The sequence below is a fragment of the Alligator mississippiensis genome, chromosome 2 (genome assembly GCF_030867095.1).
Source record: "Alligator mississippiensis isolate rAllMis1 chromosome 2, rAllMis1, whole genome shotgun sequence".
Classification (NCBI taxonomy): Eukaryota; Metazoa; Chordata; order Crocodylia; family Alligatoridae; genus Alligator; species Alligator mississippiensis.
The window spans coordinates 35,582,360-35,604,873 of NC_081825.1; positions in this window are offsets into that span (position 1 = coordinate 35,582,360).

The window sequence follows — 22,514 nt, forward strand, 5'->3', positions numbered from 1 at the left end:
CTTCCTCACCTATCCATCCCTCCCTACTAGGCCACCACTTCCATTCCATTTCTGCTCTCCTGACTTCATCCAACACATCATATAAAAGAGGCTAGTCTCTTGCAATTATTATTTCACAATCAAAATCAGGTGCTATCCCTCCTTGCATGGGCTTCTGACAGTTGGCCACTTTCACCTCACTCATACTGATCAGATCCACCATGGATACATCTGATGAGGATCAGCTTGCTCCACTGGACATTCATGCTGGGTATCAAGTCAGCCCTGATCAGGGTCTGAAAGCAACCGATATCTAGTGTCACTTGTATTAGTTTTCCAGCACTGTATGCCGTTACTACTGGACAATCCCATACTGTAACTTCATACCCACAGCCAAAGCTGCAGTCCATAGCTTCCACTACCTCCATTTCAAGTGGTCTTTCTCTAGGGACATGTGGGATACCCCCATGTTTCCAATATTACTTAATATTTTGTGGATACTCCTGGGAGATGTGTCCCAGTAGATTACATCTATAACAGAGGGCACCTCTCACCCCAGATTTATTAACTTCCTTTTGTTGCTCTTCTTCCTGGTGTACCTAAACTCCAGTACCTCTATTGTTTTTCTCCCTACCATATTCCCCTTCCAGGGCCGCAAAAGCTTCTTCTAACCTCAGGGCCTCTTCTGAGGTCCTAGGGAGATGCCTTCTCACCCATCTTTAAGTACCTTCCTCTAAATCACTCAGAAATTGTTCCAGTAACATCTGGTCTGATAACCCATCACAGTTGTAATTTGATGGAGACACCTGCTTATTTAAATCCTTCAGAAGCTGCAACAGCATCCGTTTCTTCCTTGCTCTTTTTAGCCCTAAACAACCTCCGATAGTGTTCAGGTGTGATCTCCAATTGGTACAAAACAGCAGCCTTTACTTTCTCACATGCCTCTTCTTCAGGTAAGGCTCTATAGGTGACCTGGGCCTTTCCTATCAAGAGAGACCCCAACTGGCTGACCCACTGAGCCCTCTCTAGACCTATTTATATGGAGGTGCATTCAAAGGCTTTGATATAGGCTTCTACATCATTGTCCTTAGTCATTTTATGCATCTTAAATGAGGTCCAATTATGTCACAGCCATTCTTGCTGCTATAGGACCTGTTGTTGTTGCACCTCTAAGATCTTAGTTACTGCCTGTAAGGTCTAGCCCAATATATCCACCTGGGACATCATATTTAAAACTATGTCCTGATCTTCCTCCATGGCTGGGTCGGTAGTGTTGTTCCCGCCCAATGCACCAATCTGTAAACATTTGTGGGTTGTCTTAGTTGGACATCTATATCTTGAGGCAAGGTCTTCTGTATGCCCACCCTTAGGACCAGACAGTTTCACCCCAGGTGCAAAATGCTAACAGCGCAAACCCTCTTTTCACTTGCCATGCTTGATGTTTACATGATAAAGAAGAGGAAGATTTTTACTTTTTTCTGCACTGTTGCTTCTTTGGTTAAGCAGTGTTCCTCAGGGCTCTGCCTCCCTTTACACTCCATCCTAGCACCAACCCGATGTTGTTGGCCACAATTAGCTTATTAGGGCTACTGTACCCACAATGTCCTCAAGTACTTGGTGCATAGTATGTATCAGTCAGAAGCCTCAGTTAATTTCAGTCTGTGGGCAATCTGGCTACCTTTATGCAAGGTCCTATTCCCTTGGCTGGAGTTTCCTTGCACAATCAGTAAATAGTGAGGCCCCAATTTACAGGGTCTCTGATGCTAGTGGGAGAAACTTCTCTCCTCTCCTCAATCAACTCACAATTCAATGTCTTCCTTTCTTCCCCAGGATGGCAAGTGCTCCTTGCTGCTTGGCTGGCTCAGGAGCAGGTCCAGTTTTCCTTGCCGTCACCTCCCAAGTAACTTTGAAAACTAATCTGAGTCTTCCCATGGAGGAGTTACAGTTAGTTTCTCCCATTCAGCCCTGCCAGGATACACCACTCTGGAAGCCAGCTTTTCTTCCTCCTGGCTTCCTCTAATGGTTCCCTCTCTCATTGGGGTCGGGTACATCTTTGTGATGTCATCTGTCTTGCACCCTACCAGCCAGAGCCAGCACACACTGATAAAGCATGGTGGCAGTGATGCCGGAGTTTTCCTTTTCTGTGCCACCATTGTGCACGCTGGTAAGTCTCAGGATTCGGGTTCTCCCGACACTTCCATAACGTTGGTGATCATGGCAGCTCTTGTCTCGCCACCACACACTGGTTTAGGCAATCAAGAATTAATCAAAATGCCTACAGAAACATGCTAAATGCCTATGCTAGCCATGCAATATCATGCTGTAAAGGCTGGTTACTCACACAAGAAATAACAAATTAAGCAAGAACAGCTTAATAGTGAAAATGAATTCAGTAGTTTAGAAATTAATGGTAAATATTTCTAAATTATTTTCCAATAAAAAGTTTACCAGTCCATTTAAAAAGTCATTTGAAGAAAAGCATTAAAAAGATCATTTCTAAGTAATCTTAAACTATTTTATAATTGAAAGGAAGAAATGGATACATGGGGATAACTAGTATTCCATGCAAATAACAAGCTGTTCATGCTCCATGAAATGAAACAAATGCTGTGGCCTTTTAAGCAACACAGGGGAGCTATTTATTGTAAAGAGGTTTGCTGAACTACTGTAGACTATAGACAATTTTGGAGGCTAGATAACACCTTTGACACTAAACATCTCATCGCACATGAGCCCACAGCATGTATTTCATCTGAATGGGTATCCAACCTTTTCCAATGTGATTACAGAGCCTGTCTCTATCAAATTCATCTGACCTCTTTAAAACAGTTATAAACTGGCGTGTAAGTGACATTAGGGTTTGGGGCAGAAATTGCACATAAACTGGTACAAATGTTTGGAAACAAGTTAAAATCTGTAATACAACAGAAGTTCAGTGCACATAAACCACTTTCAAAATGGGTGAAACCAGTATAAGATAAACCTGGATGGAAGTAGTATCACTGATTTAGGTTAAATCAATTTATTTCTGTCCCAAATTCCCTCCAGATTGAAGTTAACTTACAGCCCCCTAGCATTCAAGGATGCTTTGCAACTCCCCCACAAATCTCCACCTGACTGGGTGGGCATGCTAGCTTTGGACCCTGGGTTCTGGTCTGGACCAATGCCAACATGTGACTAAATATCCAAAATTAAAAGTGAATGCCTGGTCACTTGCTTATCAGTTCAATCTGTGCAGCTCAGACTAGCCTGTGAAGATTGAATTGATTCAGCTTCTGGCTTTTTGACTGTCTGTACTTAGCCTAGGGTCCCTTTTGGATTCTGGAATTGTAGACAGTCAAACAACAATTGAAAATATCCAGGGATATATTTAGTCAAGCCTAAATATTTTCATCATTTAAAGTCATCCTACTGTGTCTTTGAGAGAAAATATCCATGACTAAGAATTCCAAAGCATTTTAAACATTCAAAATTAAATAAAAATTATACTATATCCTACAAACACTTACAGCTTTTTTTTTTAAGTTTAAGGAGATGAGTAGTATCAGAGACTTCAACAGGAAAATTGATCTGCTGGATGTTAAGTAGGTATGTCAATGTTTTCAAGTTCAGGCCTTCAGAAACTGGTCAACAGCTACTGATAACCTATTCACCACCAACATATAGATACATCTGTGGAGAAATCATGGAGCAGCTCCTCAAGGAATCCATTTCTAAGCACCTGTAAGAAAGAAAGGTGATTAAGAACAGCCAGCATGAATTTACCAAGGACAAGTCATGACCAAGGGCAAGTCATGCCTAACCAACACGATTGCCTTCTATGATGAAATGACTGGCTCTGTGGATGCAGGGAGATTGCTGATGTAGTATGCCTTGATTTTAGCAAGGCTTTTGATATTTTCTCCCACAACATTCTTGTAGGCAAGCTAAGGAAGTACAGGCTTGCTAAATGGACTGTAAATTGGATAGAAAACTGGTTGGGGCATTGGGATCAGATATTGGTAATAAACAGCTCAATGTATAGTTGGCAGCCAGTATCAAGTTCAGTCCTGGGCCTGGTTTTGTTCAATGTCTTCATCAATAACCTGGAAGATGACATAGAATGCACCCTCAGCAAGTTTGCAGATGACACTAATCTGGGAGTAGTAGATGTACTGTAGGGTAGGGCTAGGATTCAGAGTGACTTAGACAAATTGGAGGATTGGGCCAAAAGGAATCTCATGAGGTTCAACAAGGACAAATGCAAAGTCCTGCACTTAGGATGGAACAATCCCTTGCACCAATACAGGCTGGGGGCTGACTGGCTGGCAGCAACTCTGCAGGAAAGGACCTCATGGTTACAGTGGACAATAAAATGGATATGAGCTATCAGTGTGGCTTTATTGCCAAGAAGGCTGATGGCATACTGGGCTGGATTGGTAGGTGTGTTGCCAGTAGGTCAAGGGAAGTGCTTATTCCCCTCCATTCAGCACTGGTAAGGCCACATCTGGAGTACTGTGTTCAGTTTTGGGCCCCCCACCCCAGAGAGGATGTGGACAAGTTGGAGAGAGTCCAGTGGAGGACAATAAAAATGATGAGGGGGCTGGGGGACATGTCTTATGAGGAAAGACTCAAGAAAATGGGTTTATTTAGTCTAGAGAAGAGGAGTCTGAGAGGGGACTTAATAGCAGCCTTCAATTCCCAAAGGGGGTTCAAAAGAGGATGGAGCTAGACTGTTCTCAGTGGTGGCAGATGACAGAACAAGGAGCAACGGTCTCAAGTTTCAACAAGGGAAGTTTAGGTTTGATATTAGGAAGAATTTTATCACTTGGAGGGTCGTAAAACACTGGAACAGGTTACCCAGAGAGGTGGTGAAAGCTCCATCCTTGGAGGTTTTCAAAACCTGGCTAGACAAAGCTTTGGCTGGGATGATCTAGTTGGGGATGGTCCTTCTCTGAGCAGGGGATTGGACTAGATGACCTCTTGAAGTCCCTTCCAACCTTAACTTTCTATGATAACTAGCAAGAGGAGGAAAATGAACGGACTTAAAAATATTTTATTTTGTTTACATAATTAGCCACAATAAAAAACCTGATGTTGCATGTAAAATACACTTATGAGAGGTGAAATTACTTCAGAGCATATTTATATTGAAATGTTTACTTTTTGTACCAGGTTTTGTCTAAATTCTATTCTTATGAAAAATATATTTTTAAATAAATTTTGAATAATCCCAGAATATTTTATTATGGTACCATTTATTATGATATTGGGACTAGTAGTCTAACTATGAAGACAATTGCTATATTGTTTTAAATACAAAGTTCTTTTCCTTTTCTGAAAATGATCACAGGCTCTTGGAAGACCATTTGAGGCTGGACATAAGGAAAAACTTATTTACTATCTGAGTCCACAGGGTCTGGAATAGACTCCCCAAAGAGGTGGTGCAGGCACCTACTCTGGATTTCTTTAAGAAACACTTGGATGCCTATCCTGCTGGGATCACTTGACCCCTGCTGACTGCCTGCCCTTTGGGCAGGGGGCTGGACCTGATGATATTGCAAGGTCTCTTCCAGCCTTAATGTCTATGAATCTATGAATATATGAATTGTGTTAATCAATTGAAACTTCCTAAATTAATAACTTTACTTGGGATATACATACAGCTTTGAAAAAATTGAGAAATGAAACTGTATGTCTTCTGTGAATTGTTTTTGGACCACCCCACTTGAACAGTGGGAAAAAAATCTTGCCAGGTACCTTAGGGTTCTCGGCATGTTTCATCTTTTCATCCAGAGGCCTTAGGCTTGTGAAAGCACTATTACAATTTAAATTAAGAGTAAGTCACTCAGGTGATGCAAGGCTTCCCCTCTGAGGCAGGTAGTGGTATCCCAGACTAATCAATAAATTGGACTTCTCTAAAATAATAATAATATTACCATTAGAAAGTTTGCTATGATATAATTCTTTATCATATAGTTTAGCTTAGTAATATTTTGCTTATTTCAGAATGGAGACGTCATAACAATTAACAATATTCTAACTTCTTACCTCTACCCATGAGCTGGAGATATAAAAAAAATCTGTTTAAAAGCCCATAAAAGATATATGCATCTAAATCTGCCTTTGTTTTAGATGGACAACTGATGCCTTCATGACACAGATTCTTCACCAGAGGAGGTCAGAACTTTGCTTCTACTCTCAGTCAAGTTTCCTGCAGACTGCCTTAAGTACCTTTCCATTCTTTTCAATTATCTACATCCTACATTGCTATGGTAACAGCATTGTGGCCTGCATGTAATTTCATTGGATCATTCCATTCAATTTCGTGATCATATAATAGACATGGAAAATAGAAATAACTAATCAGTTTTCCAAATGCTCAGTATTTTCAAGAAGCTTCCGGTAACTCTTCCCCCTTCAAGTGAAACGACTATTTTTGACACATTTAGAGCCTGTTATAGTAAAAACAATTTCTGTTACTGTTTCCTTAAGCTAAGACTTTTAAAACTAGAATAATTATATTGAAAATAGCTCATCTAGTAAAAATGCACTACCTGTAACATTGTAATACTGAAAGATTTTAGACCATCGCTATAAAACACTATTGTATTTTTATGATAATGCTGCAATGATGATGTGGCACTGCTGATACAAAATCAGGTAAAAAGTAACATTATATTTCATCATGTTTTTGCTAGCACTTTATTTACTTTTCAGTGGGGCAGAGATGCAGAGTATTTTATGATAGTTATTATTGTTAGTTAATTATCTGCTGAGAAAACTGTATATTTGCCCACAATCACTTTGAACTCTCTTTTGTTAGAAGATCCTACAATTTCAAATACTCTGCATGTGCATGAAAAGGTTTACACTATTATTGCTAATATCACTATCTTTTCTTTCCAAGGAACAGACTTTATTCAATTTTCCTATATTATGAAGCATCCAGCAGAATGTAAATTTACTTGTATATAAAAAGCCAGCACAACACCTATGAATCACTTAAGCTCTTTAAAAAACACCCATCTATGATGTTAATAAATTTTAAACTGTTCCTTAATGGACCATCTACATTTTTCATGTTAATGTTGCTTATGTGTTGTTTTATTTTGTAAGCATTATAAAATCTTACTTTGTAATATCTTTCATCTTTATGGCATGCTTTCTGGACAAAGGGTCTTATCCTCAGAACTATGATTCATATCAGTAGCCTTTACTCATGTGTACAGTCTCACTAATTAAGAGCTTTCAGGTTTGCTGTCGAACTTCCCTAATTCACTAAATTCTAAAATTAGAATTTTAAATCAATTTTTACTTTCTCCTGACAAAGTAAAAATCAAAAGAGATTTCAATAGTTTGAGTGTACTTAATCATTTCCACCTGACAATGCAAAAAAGTGCAAGCAATTTTGATGCACAGGATGCATTTGTAATTTGCTAAACATGAACTACATCAATACAGCTTTCTAGAGGCCTATAATAACAAGTGGATAGTATATAAAAAAATTAATATGTATAAAACTCTCATTGACTTATTTTAGAGAAGAATAGGCACAGGAGAAGTATATAAAATAATGAATGTTACAGAGAGGTGAATCAACTGTTTCTATTAATCCTCGTGTAATGAAAGCATGGGATCCAATCGAAACAGATGGCAGCAAACTTAAAACTGCCATATTTTCTTTCATACCACAAGCTCTCAAATATGACATGCACCTTGTTTCTAAAGGAATTATGAAGGATTTTTTTTCCAGAGTTATGGCCAAAAGCTGACCACACGAAGCAGGTAAAGACTCTACTCTTCAGGTGACTCATCCTTCCCTAGGTAGGTAGGCAACCATTCCTCCTCTGGATCATGGTGTACATGCAATAGATCTAGTCAGATGCCCAATGAATCCATTTGTGGCTATCAAGCCCAATTTGAAAGGGACACATAGCCCTTCTCTAACTGCTCAGCCAAATGCTGCTTCCACTTCAGCACCAGTTGTGAGAGGATTGAAACTAGCTCTGATGCTGAAGAGTAGACTTCAGCCCTGTTGCAAGCTGGCTGACAGGAAAGGAGAGAAGCAAAGCCCTCAGAAACAATGCTTCCATTCTGGCACAGAAATCAGCATTTCCACTTACAAACATGCCCACATTTTGGAGGTCTAGAAACGTGTGTGGTATGCAAGTAAATATGGTAATACAAGAAAACTTTTTACAGAATGCATATTAAACTTTAACTAAATGCCATGGGGTGCGTCTACACTTGTGTTTTTCTGAAGTTGACTAATTAGCTCTGCAGTAAAGTGTCACAGTGTGCCTATGCATTGGTATTAGGGCACAGTAAACTCCACTCTAGGATAGTACTGTCAGGGACAGTACTATCTTATGGCAGAGTACTTTGCTGCACTGAAACACACGTGTAGACAGCAACCAGGGGCATTAATTGCACGCAGTCAGCCTGGGCAGCCAGGGGCTTGCTCCAACCCAGCTCAAGTTGCTGTTGCCCCAGGAGCACAAGTAGACACTTTGCCTGGGAGAAATTGACTATGGCACAAATGGCTCTGGAGTTTCTTGCCTCATCTTAATTTTACATGTAGATGCACCCAGAGTGTGTTATTAAGGCTAAGAATGTAATTTGGTTAAAAAATGCTACCACAGTTTATTTGATAGGATTATATACAAGATATAAACCATTTTCTTCAGTTCATAGTATTTACAGTCAGATTAATTCATTAAGTGCCCCTTTTGGGTATTCTTGTGGCTTCTTCTGAAATATCCAGAACTGGCCACAGTCATGGGCTGATGCACCAAGGGAATACCAATGTTCCTATTTCTAAAAATCTAGGCAAAACAATATATCTAATATAACAAAACATCTATAACATCTCATTGCATTGGAGAAATAATGAGAATCTCTGACAGCTCTTTGATTTAAGGTTTGAAAACATTTCAGAAGGACAATCACATATTTGTGTTTTAATAATAGAAAATACAAACATAAACCATAATCTGTAATAAAAGCAAGTTTAATTTGCCAAATCCTGTTTTCTAATACTGGTTTAAGTTAGAGTTGATATGAGAGGAGTCTGCTGATCCATTTGAAGTAAAAATAGATTTAAGTCTGAGAAACAAGCTGGTTGTGAACATAGTCTTTCCAAAAGCAAAGTATGCGTCCTATCACCAGTTTGTTTGCAAGGGAAAAGCAGATTCAAGGATAAGGGTCCAGGGCAAATTAGACTTCCTTCTTTCTCTTTTACAGGCTTTCAATCATTGTTCTTTCTCCCATTAAAAAGGCTCAGCTTTTCTTTGTTCCCTCTTAAAGGAACTGTCTTCAATACTCTGAGACAAGGAAGATAATAAATGCCAGTACCCAAAGAGTACAGAACCACTAATACATATGAACTTCCCATTCTTTGAATCTGCTCTCACAGTTCTCTGAGCTACCTCTCCCACAGACACCCACATAAATACCAGTACTACTTTCTGCAGTCTAACTACACCTATTTTCTTATACTGTGTTACTACAATAGCTACCTTTTTATTTTTTGAACAGCACTTGCCCCTAACTGAGGCTCTCAGCAATGCTTAGCAAACATAATCAACAATAAAAAAGACACTCCCTTCAAACATATTCCCCTGCCTGACCTCATTATTTCCCTCCCTTCTATAAATAATCTAGGGTCTCCATTCCTTAATTTTTGCCCCCTATTCCTTCTGTTCCACTGGACCCCATTCTTTGCTTTCCACAATATTGACACATTAATGGCCCTAGTAATTTATCCATTTCCCAAAGATTTTTTCTGATATTCCTCTAATTTATCTATCCTACTCTGTTTCCCAGAATGCTTTCCCTAACCCATCCTTAATATTTAGCAACTAATTTATATGCCTAATTATAACATTAATTGTAGAAAATACTAATATATATATTTAATGTTCTTAAGGAATGTGGTACCAGCAGAAGAATGTTTAAGAACCTTATGCATTTACAAAGGCAATGCACTCTATTTGGATCTTGCTGTAAACAGTAATGAGTGGCTTTAGTAACCAGGGAATGCGTTAGCTCAGTGGTGTTGAATAGCAAGTTGACAGGAGCATGATACATTTGCTTCACACAGTACTATGCTTGCAATTTAAGGTGTTGATTTTACTGTATAAAGTCCTGTATGTTTTGTGTCCTGGTATCCTTACAAATTGCCTCTGCTTCTATGAGAGGTGCTTCTATTCTAGACCTTAAAGATATCCTCCTAGCACTTAAAGGAAGTCAATCCTTGGGGGAGAGATATGGTCAATGAAGCCGAGCTCCCTCTGGTAGTCAGGCCAAGAATGATATTGCTAATATTTAACACAATATGAGACTCATCTCTTCATCCAAGTATGTCTTTCATCTGAAGACACCTCTTTCCCTTTTTCTTTTCTCCGTCTTCAACTTATGTTTATTTACTGATGTTTGCCATTGTGTAAATATGGAGTTCAGATGGCAAAGAAATGGGTGCACTATAAATTATTAAATAAATAAAGTGCATGTCAAGTTACTTTGATCTTCAGAGAGGCTTTTTTTTCAGTTCACTTGAAAGAATGAACACTTGCTTGCTTGAGCCAAATTGTAGGCTGTACATGTTATTTACATTAAAACACTAAAAATAAAGTGAGCACATTTCTGTCCAAATGGAATATTAGCAGATCAGCTTTGATTTTATTGGCCACAGATTTTTTTGAAAATGAGATTCTAGTAATTTGCCAGAGTTTTGTATTTTTCAATGATTTTCTTGTACAGATTAATGAGCTTTAACTTTACAAGCAAAAGGCAAGAACAGATGTCAATTTTCCAATATGGTACTCTGTGACCAGAATGCAAGATTTAATAGGTTTCATAGTTTCAAGCCAAAAGACACTTTTATTAATGATACAAAATAGCACGTGTGTAAGTCCAGAATGTGAGATTTGATATTACAATACCTGTGGCATGTTAAACTACAATTGGGCTGTAATATTCTCTGTGCATAGCTACAAACTGGAAAGCTTGTATTAGAGAAATGTAAAAAATTAAAACCCTAATCAAAATGTGGGATATTAATTGAATATTAAGTATTTAAAACCTACATTAAAATAAAAAACATATGATAGGAATAATCTGAGTACCAAGTGTTGATTTCAGTGGGTACAAACACTGGCTTAAGGGGTAGTAGCACTAGGTATGTTAGCTTAGGCATCACCTCTAGTGGAAAGGCAGTCTATGATGGAGAAGCAAACTGTAAATAGCATTATTTGGAGAAGCAAAATGGGAGTTACTATGGCTCCTAGCAGATGTTACACTTGATGTAATTAATCAGTCAGTGGCACCAGCAATACAGAGGCTTGAAGGACTGGGATGTGCCAATCAGCTGACTAATGTTCCAAGATATTGGGCACACCTGGCTTGCTAACTGCTGGTGCAGATGGAGCCTGAAATCATGAATCTAGGCTTCCCCTGCACTGGAAAGGGCATGATTGGGATTTGATCTCCAGTCCCATAGTCATGCCTCCTCTCCTGCACATATGGCACAGCAGGAAACATAATTGTTAGGATCACAGATCAGATCCCTCACACCTTTAATTGAAATTCTATCAGCAGTTTATATCAAGCTGATTTAGTATATCCCTTCATACAATTTTTGCAGACAGGAGTCAAGACTGAGCATTGACCACAAAATACAGCTGTCCCTTCTCTCCTGCACACACAGAGCACACAACTCAAAGGGCTGGAAAAAGCAGCAATGCCATCTCCCTGCTTATGGGTTTTACCCCCTTCAGAAAGCTATGCTGGGAGGTGCAATTTACATCTCCACTTGTTGGATCCATTTAATCTAATCCTACAGTGAAATCACTTTATATATTTTTGTGTTTTTATTTTGAAGAATGAGCTTTTGTACTGTCTAAGACCGTGGGCAGAAACACTGAGGCTAGTGTTAGGACACAATATACAGTAGCAAAAAACATGTCTAATCATGGCAATGTATGTCTGTATAATCAATCTAGTTTTAAAGGGGAAACATTTTACATATAGTAAAAGAAACCATAATTTAATTTAAATACAGTACATGTTTATGTTATATGGAAACTTTAAATAGGAACTATTTATTATTTTAAAACTATGACTATGCTATATATGTAAACAAGGAAAGTTAGATCTGTTCAACAGAATGTAAGATCACACACAAGCAATTAAAACTGCTTTCACATTAATAATCAAACTTCCTCTTGGATATCAGAATCTCTATACATGTGGTAACCTGGTACTGAAAGTTCACTGTCTGCATAGCTGTTGTCAAACTATGTTTCAGACAGAACTAGAAACTGCAGCTGTGTTTAAGAAAGCAGACCTCTGAGATAATCAATTCTGTTAGGTAAACTTCTCACATTCAACCAGCTTATTCTGAGCCTTTTGTTGCGAAATACTGAAGAATGAAGTTTGTGTCCAAGAAAATCAGAGTTGCGGATGGCTGACGCAGTAGATTTATTGAATGGAAACTGTCTGATAGAATGATAGTTCAAACAATGGATCAGAGAAGTAAGACATGGAGCAGTTCCAACATCACCATATTTTCTCCAGATCTGTGCAAAAATCTGAGAACCCAGAAGCATTTATAAACTAGACAGATACAAAATACAAAACCAAGAATTCCATAAATCACAGCAAAGAGTATCTTGTTTATTTCTTACAGGATGTTACAGATACCAGAGGAGTCAAAAAGAATACCAGGGTGGGAGAGAACATCACCCAGATTTGCAAAAAGAATTTTTACTAATATAAATGTCATTGCTATTAATAGAAATGTCATTTCTGATAAGATGCATGTGCAAGTTATGATTAGGATGTCTTCAACTTGATTTTCAATACAATGAACAGATTCAGGATGATTTTGCACTCAGATTAGATGTTTAATAACATGATTCTTTTTTTGAGGTTTCAGTGGAAGCTATAACTAAATCATTTGGATGCAGAAGCTACAACAGAGATGAATGGGCTGCTGTCAGAGATGCCAGCTGGACTCCAACCTTTACCATATACAAAAAGGGAAAAAAAGTTGATAGATATAATCTGCTATGGGCAATTGAAAGGCTTAGATGAGGAATGGGTTTCCCACTTACTTCTATCTAAACCCCAGAAACCAAGGTGTAGTAAGGAAAATCTTACAACCCAAAATATCTGCCTTCTCAGATGCACAAACCTGCCTCAATTTTGGTTTAAGCTGTTTGATTGTGCTTGGAAACTGATGTAAGTGTTAGATGAGGAAGTGGTGGCTGTTCAGACCTGTTGAATATGGGAAAGAGGGGTATAAGCTTTTGTTCTATTGTAAAGTCTTATTTTTGGGTATGATGACTTTTATCCTTACTTTAAAAAAAAAAATTCTTGATTGTTTTTCCTTGTGGGACAGAAAATGCACTTTAAAATCATAAGATGATAGAAAAGTAGGCAGCCAGCTCATCCTCCTGGTGAGCAAGGACCAGATTCTGATTGTTTTAAGCATTCCATCTCCTGCATCTTAGGTGCCTTGCATGGGCGGGCAGCTCATGATAACTGTACTAGGCAACAAGTAACCCTATCCAGTCAACAGGAAGACAGACACTTATGAAAAACAATGTAGGTTTAGGCTTGTAGATACTCTACACAAAAGAGGAGAGGTTGTTACCTACAAAATACAATTCAGAAAAAGCCAAGGGCATCTAGAAGTAGCTAAGTGGAAATGGTAAATATAGAATGTGTCAGAACTCTCACCCCCTCAAGAGTTTAGGCACCTGAATCACACTTCACACTAAGCTCCTCCTCCAACACATAATCCCACTTCAAAGCATAGCTCCCTAAACTCAAATCCTAGGATAAATGACAGCCGCTGTCCATCTTCTCCTGAATACCCAAATGGTTAGGGCACTCTCCCAGTAAGTGGAAGTCCATTGCTAGGCCTAACTTCAACTAAAGACTTTGAACCCACATGTTTCACTTTACGCAACAGTGACCTAAACATGAGGTTGTAGGTGAAGACTTTTTCAACTCCTCACACTGAAGTTAGGACAGCAGGAAGCAAAAAATGTAAGTGTCATGTGGGTAAAAGGAAGCCAAACAAGAGGCAGCGTAGTGATTATGTTCTCCTAGGTTGGGGGAGTCCAGAGCTCAAATTCCTGCTCCCAGGGTTATTTCTGTTTTGTAACTGATGACTTCCTAATGAAAAATGCATAAACAGTCTTGGCAACAGGAACCAGACAACTTCAGTCTTTACCTATGAAATTAATCTGGAGTCCAAGAGGCTCTAGCCCTCAAGAGACCAGGGAAAAAAGACAGTGTGTTTGGACAGCTGAATGCAGATAGTTTAAGATTGCATAAGTATTCAAATGGGCCAAGGTCTCCACTTAGACAACCATGGCTGTGTCTTTCCCCCATCTATTATATCCAATGTTATTCTCAGACAATGTTATTGTATCAGACAGGAGTTTGATAGAAAAGGTGATCTCCCTTGTGAAAAAGAAGACAATGGTAAAAATTCCCTCAAACCAAGCAACATTTGCAAGCAATTTGTTCCTGGTGCCCAAAAGGACAGCAGAAGGAGTATAAATCTGTGATAAATCTGAGAGAATTGAATACACACATTACAAGATGAAGGGATCCATCTCCTAAGAGACACCTCAATGTGGGATGATTGGATGGTGAGATTAGACCTGAAGGATGTCTCACTATCCTGCTGGTGAAAGAATGTCAAAGGCTCCTCCAAGTTTTGCTGGGAAGGAGAACTTTGGCAGTCCTCCAGCCTACCATTTGGCCTCTTGTCAGCTCCATGGTAGCAGCCTTCTATGAGAGAGGGATCAGGATAATAGTCTGTTTAGACAACATGCTGATTATGGTACAGAACAGACAGCTGTTAGCAGTGCAAGCTTATTTGGTGAAAACAATCCATGAGAGTCCAGAGTTCCTGAAAAAATTACTAGAAATCAAATCTGACCCTTGCTTAGTAAACAAAGTCCCTGGGATTTACAAGTGCTGAGGTCTCTGCCCAAGAGATTTTTCAGTCCTCTCCAGCATGAATCATAAAACTCTTTAGAAAGTAAAAGGGCTCTGAAGAAGGCAATCATTCGTCTGAGAGAGTCAGCTCAGATCAAAGAATCATTGAAGACAGAGGAGAGAAAGACATCTTAGGTCATCCTGTCCGCCTCCCTGTCTATAGGGGGATTTCTGTCTCTGTTATATTTCTGTATTTTTATCTCATCTTATTTCAAAAGTGTTGAGAAATTTGGCTCCTGTTGGGAAACTATTCCATCACCTAACACATCTTGTCTTGTCATCAGGAGATTTTTGCATAGGACATTTTTGTTTTCCTGATCTCTTTATTCCTAGATATATCCATGTGTTCTGCCTTAAAAGTGTCCTTTTTTGTCCCAAGTATTTCAACATTTCAAGTATCTGTAGACTACTGTTATTTTCCCATCCATCATTATGGTCTCCAAGAGATACATTTACAGTACTTTAGATTCTTTTTAAAAAGAGAGACAGAAGATACTGAAATATACATGCACAGACTGAAGATTAGTTTGGATTTTGCTTAGGTATATTTTCTTCAGAAACCTTAGAATTTGTTCTTACTTTGTAGATTTTTCAATGAATGTTTTCAAAACAAAACTTTTTGAAATGAAATGAAATTTGGCATTTAATTTGATTTTTTTTTCCAGATTGCTACAAGATCTTTTGGTGTCACTCTTTCCTCTTTTGCATATATTATTTTATCACTTTTCTAATAGAAATAAAATGATAATGGCCATAAAGTGTATCCCCATTTTATTTCTTTTTAAAATTTTTTTCACTTCATTTGAAAAATTAAATATGTATGAGACAAAGTGGGGGCGTCCAGATGAGCACGCTCTTTGAGATGCTGCAACAGGCATGTGCAGGAACAAAAATATGTTCCCTGCACTGCAAATTTGCAGTGCGGGGACAAAATTAGACTCCTGGGTATCCAGGGGATCAAAAAATACCCCAGGCAAAAAAAGCAAGTCCCCAACCATGCCCTGAAGCAATGGAGGCTCAGGTCCTCCACAGAGCCAGTCTGGCAACCAGACAGAGTAGCAGGGGGCAGCAGGGTCAGCCCCAGCTCCCTGGCACCATGCTGCCACTGTCAGATCGTGCAGGTGCAGCGTGGCTCAGCAGGGTGCCACGTGGCACCCCATGCTGTTTCACAACTTGGGTCTGCTTGGGCTGTGCAGGCAGGGCTCTGCATTGAGGTCCCATAGGCCCCAACACCTGCTGCTACAGTCGGGGAGTACGGGGCTTTTTTTTTTTAAAGTAACAGGACGTGGGGCCAGGTGGGGCAGCCATCAGAGGGGGCTGCAAGAACTGGCAGGGGATGGGGCCCAGTGGGGGACACGTGGGCTCTGCAGGGGGGGTGGTAGCTCCTTTGGGGGGTATGTGGCCCCTGTTGGGGGGCTGTAGCCCCTGTGGGGGGCATGTGGCCCCTGTGGGGGACTGTGTCCCCTGTTGAAGGGATTTAGCCCCTGTTAGGGGGCTGTAGCCCTGTGGGGGCCAGTCCATGAGCTTTGTAGGGAGGGCTGCGCCCTGCAGGGGGCAGGGAATCCACCCCTCCTGAGCAGACCACCCTCCCCAGAGTCCCCCCATGATCCACCCACACCTACCCACACACCACATAGCCCCCCACATCTCTCCACAGCCACCAACACCCCCCACCCCACTTCCCACCCCACTCCTGCAAACCCCACATCCCCCCAGCACACACCCTGCATGCCCAGCTGCCAGACCTGTTGGCAGGAGCTGTGGCTGCAGGGGCAGCTTTCCCCACATCCTAGTTAGTGAAGGTGTCACAGGGACCTCTAACTGCTCTATGAGAGGAAAACCAAAGGCAAACAGCAAAATATATAACTATTTAGAATTCATTTTATGATGATGATAGAGACACTGGTAGGCTTCAAAATTGCTTTAACACTGTAGATATATCAATAAAACATTGCCCAACTGATCACTGTCTTTCTATATATAGTGGTCTTTTATTTTAATTGTGGAGGGACATGTATTTTGGGGTATTTTATGTGTGACTTTGGAATTTTTTTATCAGGGATTTTTCAGTTTTCAAATAGGGAACACCACAATTCCTTATAGGGAGGCAAGTGGCAGGACCTAGGCAAAGTAGTCTGCTCAGTACTGGCACCTTGGACGCAGCTGGAGGTGTCTGACCTCCTGACAGTTTGAAGCAGGTCACCATACTAGGAACATCTTCCCAGCTGCCTGGATGGCTGGGCAGAGGCACATATGGCAGTAGTGCTTTGCAAAGGCCAACTCTGCAGCCACAGCCCACTGGCAGCTGGTCCAGAGGGGCAGATGCCTCTACAGTCTATGCAGTCCCCATCCGTGTCTAGCATGCATGCAGCCTTGGGGCCACATGCTGTCTCAGGTGCGCAGCAGGTCACAACCAGGCAGCAGCCCCCACCGCCAGACTGCTGCAGTGGGTAGAGGGTGCAGGGAACTCTCAGGGCTGTTTCAGCAATCCAGCTGGCACAAAGGGTAGTGTCTCCAGGTACCAATTGGCTAAGGCCCAGAAGCTCCTGAGAGCTAGTAGACCTGAGCTACTTGCCAGGGCAGCTTTTTGTACTGCTGGGGCCAAGACAGGGCAGCTTTTTACACTGCTGGAGCCAGCATAGGTGCTGGTCCTGGGCTCCAGCTCCCCCTGGCTGCAGATCTGGGAGGAGCCAGGCACGATTATTTTGCTCCAAGTGGCACAACTTGCACCACACCAAAGTGCACATCTAGGCACATGCACTGAGGCAAAAAAGTCCCAACTCAAATTTGTACCACTTCTATTTGAGCTGCCGCAAGTACACGTGCCTGCATGTGTGGATGTGCCCAGTGGGTTTTTTGCCCCCTCACATTTTTTCCTCTCTCACTTTCTTTCCACTTTCTGCAGTGAAAAACAGAGGGTGGAGTAAGAAGCTGTGTTAAGATAGAAAATTTCCTCCAGTATTTTGATATCAATTTTTTTAAATGAAGTTTAATTAGAGGTTCTCCCAGTTGAAAATCATCATTATCAATTAATGTCATTTTTATTAAAAACTTCAAGCAAATTTGACTAGCTCTGCCAAAGACAGTAGGATATGACCTAGAACTCTTAGTAAGATAGATGCATGCCTAAATTTAGATCATTTTAAAATACTGAATAGGTTAATTATCTGCTTTTTCATATTTCTCATTGTACTTTTAAATATTTTTCATAATGAAAAGACAATGAAAATGAAGACGGTTACACTTAGATTTTTAATTACAACTATTTTCAATGTATATCCAAATAGCATAACATTTATACATGCTGGTATATGTCTGTGATTTAGTAACTAAAAGGTTACCAGAATGCACATCCCAGAGTATGCATTAATAGGCATTCAACAAGATATGCATGGTCATCTCCTAATTCTTTGTCATGATTCAGAAATTTTAACATCAGAATTTAAAAGACATGAATTTCTACAGCCTGTTTTATATTGGAGATCAGGCAAAATGATCAAATGATCTGGTTTTAAAAATGTATGCATATTTATACCTGGCTTTTAACTACTTGGTCTTACCAGTTCCTTTGTAGTTCTGTAAATTCTTTTATCTTGCCGTGAGGCTCTCTGCTTTTTAAAAAAAATCTTCTAGTTGACCTATTGTTTCTCTTGGTAAGCCAAAGGGCATTTGCATTTCTTATGGGCAGATATGCCCTGTAACTCTGTTACCTATCGCATAAATCTACCCTGTCTTTCACCTACTGTTACCCAAGTTCCTGAGTGAGGAACTCAGGCACAGAAAAAAGAAAGCAGGTCATATCCTGATGGAATTTACCAAAGCTTCATTGTGTCACAAAATGTCAACATATATTTAAAAAAAGGGGAAAGGAAGGTGAAGGAAAGAAGTGAAGTACCCACTTGCAGCATGCACATTCCAGTGTTTTCCAAAAGCACAGCAGATTCCAATATTTCTAATCTAGTTCAAATAATTCAAAAGTAACAATATTTGAACGTTTGAAAGATGAAAAACAGGTATTAAAAACTGAACATCACTGGCATTCTGTAAATTTACATCCATGTAAATTGTTAAAACATTATTTTCAGAAGAGCAGAAATTCAATGGCATTTTTAGTATAAATGAACTACAGATGTGGCTATAGTGATTTCACAATTTAACTTGTGGCCACATTAAACCTTTGGAATTTGTGATATCATAGTTCTTCTATCACTGAAAAGGACAGAGAAAAAATATAGTAACTTTAAATATGGACCTTTCATCACAGTTCCACTCCATGCTAACAGCTGTATCTTTTTACTCTAGTACTATGAAGTTATAGAGCCCGCACTACTGTAAATTTAAACAACTGAAAGTCATTTATATATCTAGCCTCACAATTCCCCCATAAGGCACAGAACCACTATTAGTCCCATTTTACAGATGTGGAACTGAGATGCAAGGAGACATAGAAGGTAATACAGGAATTTTGTAGCACAGCAGGGAATTGAACGCCAGTCTCTCAAATCATAGGTAAGTACTTTATTCACATTTCCTTCCTGCCTGTGAATCCCTGTGTGCTCTGGATGGAATACAGAAAACCCAGCTATTATATTCCACTCCGTTTGGGGAATACAGTTGGGTGTGGCTCTTGCATACATTTTTCAGGCAGGGAGGGAGGTTCTCCATTTGGGCCAGTCATAATCTATCCCTTTGTTGTTCTATTTATTCAACTGGGGAGTGGGATGGGGACATAGATGATGCTTGTTCATTCAAACAAAATATCAATGGCACAAGGATGAACCAGCTATGATGTGAAAAACCGATCATGTAAAACAACATCAGTTATTCAACAGGTCTGCACCCAGGGTCTATCTGAGATCTATCTGTTATTCTTGTTAGCTCTGCATAGCCTTCATCCTGAACATTAGTATCATTAATACAATCCTAACTGAAGAATCTTTAGTATCGGTAATGTCAGAGTTCAACCCAGCAGGATTTTCAAATTCCAGGGGTGTCTGGAGGGTTGGCAGTTAAAAAACACATCCTTTTACTTAAAATCTAGATCTGGAAGTCATTGATAGATGATAAACATAAAACTCTGTGATGCCATTTTTAAAGTATGATCTTACAAAGTATAGCTGTTCTTTTAAGGCTGAAAACTTGCATAAATCACTCTTTTTCTGTGCTTAGACAATTCCATATGGTATAAAAGACTTACCCCCTGACATTACTACGTGGCAAAAGAAGGTTAAAGAGTCACAAGATCATCTTCTGTGTATATTGATAATGAGATAATTATTATTCATTATTTATTTTGAAGTAGCACCTCAAAGTTCCAGTCATGGCAAACGTCTTATTGAACTCAGTGTTTCACAAATAAGAACTAAGGGCACCTATACACATTCAACAAGGCTGCTCAGATGCACTGTAATTACAGATTAATTGAGTCTGTTAGAGCATGGTAAATACTGCACTGCAGCAGACTCCAGAGTCATGTGTATCAGTGTCTTCACGCTGAAAAATGACAGCAGGAGCACTTTAACTAAAGCTTGTTCAACAAGCTTTAGTTAAAGCACCCCACCACCATTTTTCAGCCTGGGGGTCCTGATACACACGTCACCCCAGGCACTTTAATTACAGCAGCCCTCCCACCCCACTCCCAAAGCACATGTATAAATGCCCAAAGGGTCACTCCCAACCCCAAAGAACTTCTAAGCACTCAGGCTGGAATTTGCATTTCTTTTGTAATCATGGGGAACTATGTTACATATTGTTCACACTGTTAAACTTTTTATTGCTTTTTAAATACTTAAAATCTGATCCACGGAAGTAAAAATAAGCAATGCAATAATAAACGTATTATTACCCAGACATAATATATAAATAATAATGTCAAAGAATCAATGGGTTCTTGACATTACTGATGTTCTCATGACACAGTACATTTTAGGAAGAATCCCTTCTTTTTTTGTTTTAAAAAGTAAAACAAAATCCCATTGTTTTGCCATCAGTTCTGTTTCCTCATCCACTACTGGCTAGTTATATTGCCTTACGGCAGTCATGTTAATTTTCTGTGCCCCAGGTACATGAAACTGTACAGAATTTAATCATACTCACCCAGTTTTGTGAAGTTGAAAATTGTGGATGAAAACATGGTGTATACATAAAGTATTTTTGCTTGTAATTTTATCCTTGCTGAAATTTCATCTTTCTGTAGCTCTTTAACACCACATTCCTCCTGTCTAAAGGCAGAGAGAGAATTTTCCAAGGTAAGAATGTGGACATATCCCTGTCACATTCTGTCCTTTTTTCCCAGAATAATCTATATGAAAGTCATTAGTTTGAGGCAAGGTTTGTATCCCTATGCTTTATTTTCACCAGAACAAGTAGGATAATATTAAAAACTTCTATTTCTGTCCTTGCTTGATTTGATAACTAAATATTTTCCCACTCCATTCTGATATATAACTAGGTACCCAAATACTAGCACAGAATCCTGGAAAAGTAGGACTAACAGGACCTCAGGAAGTTATCAAATGTAACCCCCTGCCTGAGGCAGAATCATCCCTATCCAAACCATCTTATACAAATCCATTATCTAACTTATCTATGATATGATACACTTCTTAGATGTAATGAAAGATAATAATCCAGATACCACATCAATCATAGACTGTAAAGCAGTTTTGTTTCCTCTTATGAAGTGATCATCTCACTAAGTAGGTATAGCAATATGATAACATTCATGACTATTTTGAAATGCCATCTAAAAATAGTACAGAACTCTAGAACTACTCACAAACAAAGGCCAGGTATAGACATTACACTTTTACCATATAAGTATACTATATACTGTATACTTACCATATGAGTGATTGGAAACCAGTCTATACCCATAACAGAACAGAAGTTCAGTGCACAAAATTGGTTTAAAAATAGTAGAACCCATTCTAAGATTTGCCACCTGCACTAACAGGTGAATCCATGTTCTGTTCACTGCCAGTCTAAACTACACCACGTACAGAAAACCATGCAACTTAGATTGATTCTGCCTTCAGCTTTTTGAATGTCTGTACCTAGCCAAATAGGTATTATCAAAGGCAGCACAACTACGATTGAAAAGATCTATAAGAGACTCAGAACAATAATGTATGTTTTAAGACAGATATTTACCGCAGTTTCAGTTAGACACTAATGATAATCTATTCAAAGTAAACTAAATAAGGCAAGTAAAGATAGTTCATTATATCAGATAAAACTCTCTTATTGCATACATGTAAATTAGCATAACTTTAGATAGCAAGATAATCTTATGGATAAGGCACTGAATTGAGACTCAGAAAAAATTTAAAGCTCTGATGCAGGTCTCCTAAGATAAGTTATTTCAGTTCCCCATCTATACCTCACAGGAGTGCAGTGGGGAAAAATATATTGTATATTGTGAAGTTCTCAGCTATGGTAACAGGGGCCTTGTGAATCTCTCATATTTCATCCAGCATTTGTCTGTGATTTTGTTTTGTTTTTTTTAATTTACCTGCTAACTATTGAAAATAGGG